This window comes from Neophocaena asiaeorientalis, unplaced genomic scaffold (genome assembly GCF_003031525.2).
Source record: "Neophocaena asiaeorientalis asiaeorientalis breed wild unplaced genomic scaffold, Neophocaena_asiaeorientalis_V1.1 scaffold30, whole genome shotgun sequence".
NCBI lineage: Eukaryota > Metazoa > Chordata > Mammalia > Artiodactyla > Phocoenidae > Neophocaena > Neophocaena asiaeorientalis.
The window spans coordinates 1738432-1749369 of record NW_020174923.1 but is presented as its reverse complement, the minus strand read 5'-3'; positions in this window follow the sequence as shown (position 1 = coordinate 1749369).

The following is a 10938-nucleotide window of genomic DNA, read 5'->3' as shown; positions in this document are numbered from 1 at the left end:
ATCACATGTAAATACGGTAACGTCCTTATCACATGTAAATACGGTAAAGCTTTTTCCAGGCGGGAGCACAACTGCTGTTACACCGAGAGACCAAGACAAGGGCTCTGTATGGCCCGTGTGGGGATGTGACCTGAGGCCACTCATGTTCCTCGACCCTCCACGCTTCTGTCCCACCCATTGGGGTACTTTGCCCCGACTGTGGCCCTGGGAACATGGAAAGCATCTGGCATTTACCTGTCAGACGCTGGCTTGGAGAAGCTCTGACAGCCAACAGGTCACTTGAAAGCGCAGTTGCTCATGTCCCACATCAACATCCGCCCCCTCCGGCCCCGCCTTGGGTCTGGGAGTCCGGGAGGTGAGAGCTTGGGAGAAAAGAGGCTGTGGGCCTCCTGCAAAACTGTGGGATCCTTTGTTATCACATGGCTACTGCCAGGGGCTGCTGGCAGGAGCCTGATAGAACAGGTGGCTGGAAACCCTCCCCAGAGTAAAGGTCCTTTGTGTCATGTTGCTCCAACGTGGACCTGACGGATGACTCAACAACTGCTTTACAAATTCATTTTACCAAACACCTGGGGAGCTCCTCCTAGGAGCAGAGCCCCAGACCAGAAAGATGAATACGACAGGGTCCCTGCTTCCCAAGTGCTAACAGCGAGCGAGGAACACTGACTGAATATATAATTCAGACCTCTTTCAAGGCCTGGGGGGGAGGGGCGGTGGGGAGATGGTGGGGAGATAGGGGGATGGGGAATTGGGGTTGGGAGGAGGCCAGTTGCCAGGCCCCAGTTTTCACATGAGGACATTGTGCTCAGGCCTGCTTAAATGCCCAGCCTCTTGCCTCTGGAAGCAAGATGCCAGGCTGGATGGAAAGAGCTGTTTCTACATCTGTTCCAAGGGCTTCCTGGAAACACAGAAGAAAGGAAAAGAAAGCCCAGGCCCTTGAGTCCCAGCCTGCTTCTCTCCAGGGAGCTGTGAGTCACGCTTGGGAAATAGTGTGAAGAGCCCACCAGCGCATCCCGAACCTTTACCTGGCGGTCTTGACCGTGTCATGGCCTCCCCAGCTGTCTGACCTTCCCAGGGCTGCTGCTGTAACAAAGTACCAACACTGGGTGACTTCAAACAATGGAAATGCACTGTCTCCATTCTGGGGGCTACGTCCTAATTCAAGTGTGGCCAGGGCCACGCTCTCTCTGGCAGCTCTAGGGGAGGATCCTTCTTTGCTTCTTCCAGCATCTGGTGTTTGCCAGCACTCTGGGCCCCCCTTGCTTGTACACGCATCACTCCGCTCCCATGGCCATCGTCTTCCTTCCGTCCAAATTTCCCCTTTTTATAAAGACGCCAGTCATATTGGGTTAGGGTCCATCTGACCTCATTTTAATTTGATTTTCTCTGGACAGACCGTGTTTCCTAATAAGGTCACATTCTCAAGTAGTGGGTGTCAGGACTTGAGCATATCTTTTCTTTTTTTTTAATATGCTCAATGTGATTCTTTTTTAAAAAATTAATTAATTTTATTTATTTTCGGCTGTGTTAGGTGTTCGTTGCTGCGCACGAGCTTTTTTTCTTTTCTCTAGTTGCGGCGAGCAGGGGCTACTCTTCGTTGCAGTGCACAGGCTTCTCACTGCAGTGGCTTCTCTCGTTGGGAGCATGGGCTCTAGGCGCGCGGGCTTCAGTAGTTGTGGCACGTGGGCTCAGTAGTTGCGGCGCACGGGCTTAGTTGCTCCGCGGCATGTGGGATCTTCCTGGACCAGCGCTTGAACCCGTGTCCCCTGCGTTGGCAGGCGGATTCTTAACCACTGTGCCACCAGGGAAGCCCTTGGGCATAACTTCTTTGGGGACACAATTGGAATCATATCACTGGTCTCACCAGGCTATTCTTGGCAAGCCCAGTAGCCAAGGGAGAAGGGGACAGGGAGACAGGGACAGAGACAGACAGGATGGAGCAGACAAGAAGGAGATAGCAGGAAACAGACTCAAGTGCACACACATGACCTATATGGGAATAGAATCTAAAAGAGAGTGGGTATATATGTACAGGCATAGCTGATTCACCGTGCTGTAGAGCAGAAACTGACGCAACATTGTAAATCAACTCTACTCCAATAAAAACTAATTTAAAAGAAAAAGAGCACACACAGCTGGAGGTGGTGGCCTTGAACAGGAGAAATGACCCCTTACCCTCTGGCAGAATCCTCCAGCCGTGCTGCCTACAGAAACGGGTGGTCGGACACTGGGGAAGAGCGCTAGCGGGGGGAAGGGTGGCAGAGGGATCCGCCAAGTTCAAGGGGGGACGTGTAGTTTGAGGACTCAAGTGAGCTGGCAGCCTCGGTGACAAGGCTGACGGGTGTCACAGCCGGGCTTTCCTCAGGTTCCCTTACGCTCTTGCATGTAGGTTTCCGCTCGCCTGGGGGGATGTGCAGGCACGTCTGTGGGCGGCAGGGCCCATGAGGCTCTGAGAAGTCAGTTCACCTGCTGACCTGGGGTCCCGTGAAGGAGGTGGGAAGCGTGGCCGCCGGGGCCCGATGACCCGAGGGGCTGGGCGGGGCGTGCCCTGGCCTTTCCGGGCCTGGAGAGGGGAGCGAAGAAGGGAGAGCCGGAGGGCCCGGAAGCCGGCTCGCAGGGCCAGAAACTGGAATCCAGGATTTGGAGGCAGCACATTTCTGGGTGAGGACAAGGTCCAGGGTGTGGCTTTGGGGGGGGGGTGGCCGGAACGAAGGGGCAACAGGGGTCCTTGGGGGTCTGTGAGGTGGAGAAGTGCGATGGGTCACCCAGGGGCCTGAGCACAAGAGGCTGGACACAGGGAAGACACCTGGCGGCCATGCCTGGTACCTGCGTGGCTGGAAAGAGGCGGAGCTGGGTGGCGCGCGCCCCCGAGGAGAGGGGCCTGTACGTCTGAGCGCGGGCGTGTCCGGCGAAGCTAGGAGGGGCCTCTGGGCCGGGCTGGGCTGGGCCGGGCAGGTGGGGAACCCCTAGGGAGTGGCCCCTCGAGGGCTGCTGCCTTTCAGGATGGAGTTCTGGGGGGCGGAGGGCAGTGTGTTTAGGAAGGGGGTCCCATGGGGGCGCGGGTGGAGAGTGTGCGATGCCGGGGCACGATGAGGGGTCTCGGGAAGCTGTCCCAGAGGGGCCAGGGTGCCCCGGGAAGCTGTGTGTCACATGCAGGCACGAGCCAGCCCCAGCGAAGAGGAAGGAAGCGTGGCTCCGACCGGGGCGCAGGGGGCTTCGGGGCCGCAGCAGTGGTCAAAGATGTGGACGTGCGGGCGGGGATTCAGGCCGAGGAGGAGGAAACCAGTTCAGCCAGGTAACTGGTTCGACGAGTGCCCAGGACAAAGCCGGCCGCCTGCAATGACCAAAGAACAGTGTGTTCGGGAGGGTGAGGGAGCAGCAATGGTTGGAAAACTAGCGCAGATCCCGGGATGGCCACGAGGGGGCGCCGGCTTCCTCCCGGAGGCACGGGATGCTAGCAGCCCCCGCGGAAGATAACTTCTGAGTTTGGATCGAAAAAGAGAAAAAAGTTTGGTGTCTGCAGGGCAGCCTTGGCGTTGATCCTGGAAAAGCTGCCTACCCAAGAAGAGAAAGGAGACCAAAGGGTAGGACTACTGCTTCCAAGGTCAAGGTGCCCACTACTGTCACTGGGGAAAGAGAGAGAAGGGGTGGAGAGGCGGGGAGAAGAGGGCAGGAACGGGAGGGAGGGAGAGAAGCGGTGCTGAGATCCACACGGGGAGCAAAGAGAAGTAAGGGCGAGGGAGGCGGGGGCTGAAACTCCGCGTCTAAAGAAAGTGAAACTGGTGGATGCTGAACGGAATCCTCGCAGGTGCCTCTGCTTTCATTTCCTTCGCTCTCCTGCATCAGTCAGCTTCCTGAGCCCTTCCAGAGGAGCTCTTCCCAGGAAAGTCAGAGCCCGAAGGCAGCCGGGTGGGAACTGGAAAATCCCTGACTTGGGAAAGTCACAGTTGGAAGGACGTGGAAATAACACTTTTCTTTCTGATAGGGGCTAAGTTGGAGACCTGAGCTTCGTCTGAGGGTCAAACGGGCCCGCGGAAGCCACAGCGAGACAGGATCTCCCACCTGGTCCGCCTGGCCTCCTGCATCTTTATTCCACAGACATTTACGCCACACTTCACGGGGCGGGGGGTGGTGGTGGTGGTGGGGTGCCAGGCCTCACGGGGCCTCTAGGTTCTCCCCTGAACGGTGGGCAGGGTATCCAGTTGACATGAAGATTGTCTTTAAAAAACACACCAGTGCCGGGCTCGCGATGGCTTGGCCCTATGAGTTTTGTTGTCATTACCATTACTATCATCTGGAAGGTTTCCAGGGGGGGTTCCGGCACTCCAGGAACAGAAAGGGCCTTGTGCCACCTTATGTAAAATGATTGCAATGACATGTCCGTGCATCCAAGGACAGGCAGCAGAATCAGTGGACAGCGGGGCCTGTGAGAGCCGAAGAGACAGAAACTGAGACTCCTGGGCCCCGGGGTCCCTCATTTCTGTTCTCTGTGAGTCTTTCTGAATCTCCTTCTTCTCTCACATATTGACTAAAAGCCTCCTCTACCCCAAGTGCTGGAAATAGCATGTGGATAAGAGAATCAGGTCCCTGCCCTCATGGGGCTGAGGGTCCGGTTAGGAAGACAGACGGTACCGAGAGACTCACATAATGATCAACCATGTTGGAGCACTTGCCAGATTTTCTTCCTTTTGAAGGCTGAATAATATTCCATTATATGCATGTATTACATTTTATTGACCCATTCATCCATTGATGGACGTTTGGGTTGTTTCCACCTTTGGGCTTCTGTGACTGACACTACTATGAAAGTTGGGTGTGGGGGCCTTGCCCGGTGGCGCAGCGGTTGAGAGTCTGCCTGCCAATGCAGGGGACACGGGTTCGAGCCCTGGTCTGGGAGGATCCCACATGCCACGGAGTAACTGGGCCCGTGAGCCACAACTACTGAGCCTGCGCGTCTGGAGCCTGCGCTCCACAACAAGAGAGGCCGCGATAGTGAGAGGCCCGCGCACCGCGATGAAGAGTGGCCCTCGCTCGCCGCAACTAGAGAAAGCCCTCGCACAGAAACGAAGACCCAACACAGCCATAAATAAATAAATAATAAAGATAAAGAAATTCCCTTAAAAAAAGAAAAAAAGTTGGGTGTGCAAATCCAACCTTTTCCTTTTACAAGTGAAAAGAATTATAGTTGTGGAAAGTTGACCAAGAAGAGGCAGAGTTGAAGGACCTAACCCAGTCTGGGGAGGGAGTCAGGGAAGGTTTTCGGCTGAGGAAGTGACATTTTGGCTGGAACCCCAAACACGAGAAGTTAGCCAGGTGAGAAAGTAAATGAAGAAGAGTTTTGGCCACACGTGACAGCCCTGGGACAGAAGGAGGCTTGGGTTGTTCTAGGAATGGAAAGGGGGCCGGTGTGGCAGGGGCATAGTGAAGAAGGGGGCGATGGGTGGGGTGCACCTGAGGGGTCTTGCAGCACTCATTACAGACGGGCTTTTTCCTAAGAGCCTGGTGGACAACAGAAGCCCTCGAAGCAGAGGAGTAAAATGTCCAGATAGGGAGTTAAAACAAAAAATGGCTCCTGTCGCAGTGGGAGGAGTGAATTGGAGTTTGGCCAGGTAAGGGGTCAGGAGAGAGCACCACCCCCTTAGACAGCGTCATAGTTGCCCAGGCAAGCAGCGCTGGTGGCCCCAGTCCGCCCTTTTCCGCCCTACCTCCCCAGTCACTCACACTTCTTTTCCCAGATTAGCTATTATCAAAATTTAAAAAATTCACTTCTCTCTATTCCCAGATTTTCAGTAGTGAGCATATATTTATAGTGGGAGAAAGAGACTTGTAAAAGCAAAGGCGTCAATATTATGAAGCAGAATCCACCTGACTCCTGTATAAGGGAGGTAGAATGTGATTTCTTATGGGGGACAGAGGCTGGGACAGTATGGCCCTATTTGTTAGCATCTAGCAAGTGTTTCCGGGAAATTTCCGCCCTGGACTCACTGCAGGGACTCTAATCCTTAGGATGGCGAGGATGGAGGGAAACATTCCTTATTGGGGGGGGATGAGCTGGGGGTGAATAGGAGGTCTCACTTAGCTCAGATGATTCTGTGTGAAATTGCTGCAGTCCTGGCAGCCAGCCAACCTCCCTCCATTCCTCCCCGCTTCCTCCTTCCCTCCCGTGCTTAGCATCTCACCTGGAAGTTATGTGGATGCAGGGGGGAGAGAGGAGATCTCAAGTTGCAGGAATGAGACATCCTTTTACTTCCCAGCCGAGCTGATCAATTTAGATGGACAGGCGTGATCTAATCAATTGTCTTGTAAGGAAAGCAAGGTGTTCATCAAATTCGAATACATTCTCACCACACCGTTCTCCCTCTCGCACGTTATCTTGGGCTCAAATTAAACGGTGTAGATTGGACAAATATTTGGATAAATACAGTCACTTATCTTGAAGACCCTTGAGATTGCACACTTCTTTCCTTTCTCCCCCACCTTGTCTCTCCCACTCATTACTCAGATACAATTTATGTAATTAATTTATATCCCAAGTCATTCCAAAAAGGAGTTGTTGTGGCTTACCAAATGACAAAACCCAGATAATAAAACCGATGACATATGAACTCAAATAGGAAAACAGATTGGAGAAAAACATTAAAAACCAAAAGTTCATTCCAGTTACTCCAAGGGACCCTAATGCCAGATTTGAAGTGTTTTGCTGATCAGGGTGAAAAAGGAAACTGGATACACATCTCTCTTGATCAGAGAAAAGGATACATTGTGATTTTCTTTTTCAGGGAAGACTTAGCTTTTCTTGGTGCTAAACTTGGAAAGAAATTTCTCCTACGGTACCTGGTAGAGAGACAGAATGAACACTATCTTGACAACCGTTTGGGGTCAAGTCAGAATTTTTTTCTGAAAGAAATTCATATGACTTATTCCAATAACGACTTTTGGTAAATAGTCAAAAACCCTAACGCTGCAGATTTGCCCAGAGATGCTGATTCAGTGCGGGCATTTAAAAGCACACTGGAGGAAGCTCAGACTGCCAAGAATTTTTGGAGGCAAAGGCTATTTTCTAATGTATTAGCCATTCTTTTATTTTGCATCTTTGAAAATGTAAACATTGTGTCACCAGTGTTGTCATCCAAATCATTATGATTTTTAATAGGATGCAAGTTTGGGTAAATCCTGTGACATGCAACTATAGACCTATCTCCATGATTAAGGAAGAACTGGGGATTTGGTCATTCAGACACGAGTCCACTTAAGCTAATTCTCATCTGAACGATGTATTCATTTATACCATGTCTCTTTTCACAGTTGGGCCAATGGGGCATACAGGAGATGCGTAATATAAAATGGTCAGCTATAAATTAAAAATCAAGGCAAGGGAAACATTAACTATGGAGTCAAGACCAGGGTGGGTATAGGGTGAGGTTGGACAGAGGGCAGATATGGCAATACAATCCTATTGTTGCTACAGATCGGCTGCAAATTTGTTTTGGGCTTCGGGGGTCGGGCAGTGATAAGGTTCACTTTTCCCCTGTGGACCACAAACGTCTTGCTGAAACACAACTATACTGTATCTCCATCATTCTGATCTGTAGCCCATTACCTCCACGAGAAACTAACTAGAGACAGTGCAATTTGCTCTTTGCCAACGAGGGCCCCCGGGGCCTTCACTTACGTTTGTGAGAGCTCTTGGGGTCTCTCTGTCTTGCTCTGTGCTGCTGTTCCATTCTCACTTCTACCCCAGGCTTCCTTCCACTGCTCAGACTTTGTCCCTCCCCACTGCCCCCCCGACTTTAGCTCATCTATGGCTTTGCCCCACCATGGGCCTGATTCCACCTCAGGGCTTCTTTTCAGATCTGGCCGCCTCTACTACTGGCTCACGTGGTTCCTCCAAGAGTGAAAATCTGGTTGGTTCAGTTCATCATTTGACGCTTGGCCGTGTTACAGGTTGTTGGCCTTTCTATGGACGGGTGGCCTGGGTCAGGTGCTCCAGTGCCCCCAGTCCAGTTAGCCATGGGTCAAGTCACATGGTCGAGAATATGAGCCAGGGAGTGGGGGGAAGGGACGTGGAGGGACCTGTAGGTGAAAGCATTTTCCTCGCGGCGACGACGTTCAAGTCCTGCAGGCAATCAAAGACCCGCCCCGCCAGGTGGGCTGGCTCTGAACTCGGATTCGCCACTCACTCTTCCATCTCCAGCTAGTTGTGGAACCTCTTCCCCATCTTATCAATGAGGATACTACACCCTCCTTGTGCTTCTTCTTTGGCGGAGGGGGGGGGGGGTTGGTTTTAAGATTACTGAGCTACTACATATGATCTCACTTATAGGTGGAATCTAAAAAAGTGACACAAATGAACTTATTTAGAGAACAGAAACAGACTCACAGACACAGAAAACAAACTTGTGGTTACCAAAGGGAAAAGGGGTGGGGATAAATTAGGAGTTTGGGATTAACAGATACACAAGGCTATATATAAAACAGACAATCAACCAGGACCTACTGGATAGCACAGGGAAATCTACTTGATATTCTGTAATAACCTATATGGGAAAAGAATCTGAAAAAGAATGGCTATATGTATACGTATAACTGAATCACTTTGCTGTACACCTGAAACTAACACAACATTGTAAATCAACTATACTCCAACATAAAATAAAAAAATTTTTAAAAGCACTGAGAACCATGACTGACAAGTGTCCTAGATGAGGGAGACATTGTAGGGTGGGGGACACGAATATGATTGGGACTCGGGACACCTGGATTCTGATCCCAAATCCATTGCTGATCCACTGGGGGACGTCAGGCAAGGCACAGGTGACACAAAGTGATACAGGTGGCCACTCTAGATATCTAAAGTTCTTTTCTAGTTTACAGAGCCCTCTCACATCTGTTAAGTAACTTACACAGCATAAATATCCAATGACTAGATGATCTTAAAGTTCTAGCTTTTCAATAAAATCCGATTCTCCAGTAAACACACACACACACATACACACACAATCTCATAATAGACAAATCACCATCTAACCTAATTGAGAAAAAAGAGAGAAAGCCCAAATCAACAAGATAAGAGAATGGGGAAACAATTACAGACACACATCAATTTAAAATGATTCTGAAATTACTTTGCCTGTCCTGATGAATTTGGGAACCTGGATGAAATGGGCGGTTTCTCGCCCTCTGTCACGCACCATCGTGGCGGCCTCGCCAGCGAGAGCGTTGCGTCTCATTGCTTTCTGGCAAGTCATTTCCCTGTGAATCAACCAGACCTCAGAGTCTGGTTTCTGAAACGCTTATACTAGCACTTTAACCCAGAGCTAAGATGTCAGAGTGGCGTGGCAGGAACTCGGCTCTTCCGCTGGGATGGGAACCTGATTAGCAGAAGACTTGTTTGCTGACTGCCCCTCTGACGGCAACTGCCCACCCGCCCTCTTCTGACGTCAGCGTTATCTGCCACACTCGGGCGCCCAGCTCTACAAGGAAAAACAGTCAAGTCCCTGGTCCTGAGAATCCTGCCTGTTAGACCTGGGAGGTCTCACCCTGTCGGAGACTGGTTCGCTCTAGTCCCTCCTTTATAGATGAATAAAGTGAGGACAAGGGGAATGATGCAGTTGTCAAGTTGAGACCATTTTCATTCGTTTTGTGCTCTTTCTATTACACTATCTTTAATGATACTAATATTAATAATAGTAACAACTGATATCTATTGATCTGTGTACTCCTTTATCTCCCCTTAACAACCCTGTTATGTAGGCGGTCATTGTGCCATTCCCATTTTGCAGAAACTGAAGCACAGAGGGATTAAGGAACTTGCCCAAAGTCACACAGTTTGTTCATTAGTAAATAGCAGAGTTGAGATTTGATCCCACGTAATCTGACTCCAGAGTCTGTACTCTTACCTCCATTGACTACTCCAAGACTTCTTGTATTATTCTGAGATAACGTAGGTCTCGGACTATGGGTATAAAGAAGACACTAGGAATGGTAATTTTTAAGAATCCCAAGAGACATAGGAGAAACTACGGTTTCTTTGACATTCACCGTGTGTCAGTCACGGTTCTGTTTTTTTTTTAATTTAATTTTTATTTTATAGTGGAGTATAGTTGATTTACAACGTTGTGTTAGTTTCAGGTGTACAACAAAGTGATTCCGTTATACACATACATATATCCACTCTTTTTCAGGTTCTTTTCCCATATAGGTTATTACAGAATATTGAGTAGAGCTCCCTGTGCTACACAGTAGGTCCTTGTTGACCATCTCTTTTGTTAATATGTATAGCAGTGTGTACATGTTAATCCCAACCTCCTAATTTATCCCCACCCCTTTCCCTTTGGTAACCGTAAGTCTGTTTTCTGTGTCTGTGAGTCTGTTCCTGTTTTGTAAATAAATTCATTTGTATCATTTTTTTAGATTCCACCTATAAGTGAGATCATATGATATTGTCTAAGTGCTTTTTACATGTATTAGCTCAGAAATGTTAAATCCAAATCAACCCCCCCATCCACATAAAGAAAGAGCACAGGGAGTGTGTACGATCTGCATTGACAAGATGGGGGAAAGGTTCCGTAACTGGCTTGAAACCGCACAGCCAGTGGAAATTCCGGGTTCGGAGCCAGCCCATCTGAGGAGCCGGGGCAGCATTCCTCCCCGCCAACCACACTCCACTGCCGGTTGGCCCGGTTACTCATTCCGTCCTCATAGTACCTGACACACAGGTGTCCCTTCCAACCCACTCACTTGCCTTTCTCCCGTGAGAAGAGGAGACCGACGCTCTTACGCAGTTTGCTAAGGCCCATGCAGGGAGCTGGTGGCAGCCCAGCCAGGGGGCCAAGGCCCGTGATGCACCGTTTTCGCTCCCCGGGCTTTGGTGCTGCGGCCCAAGCTCAGCCCCTGCCGCAGAGCCTCCCACGCGGGCCCCGGGCGCGCGGGGCTCAC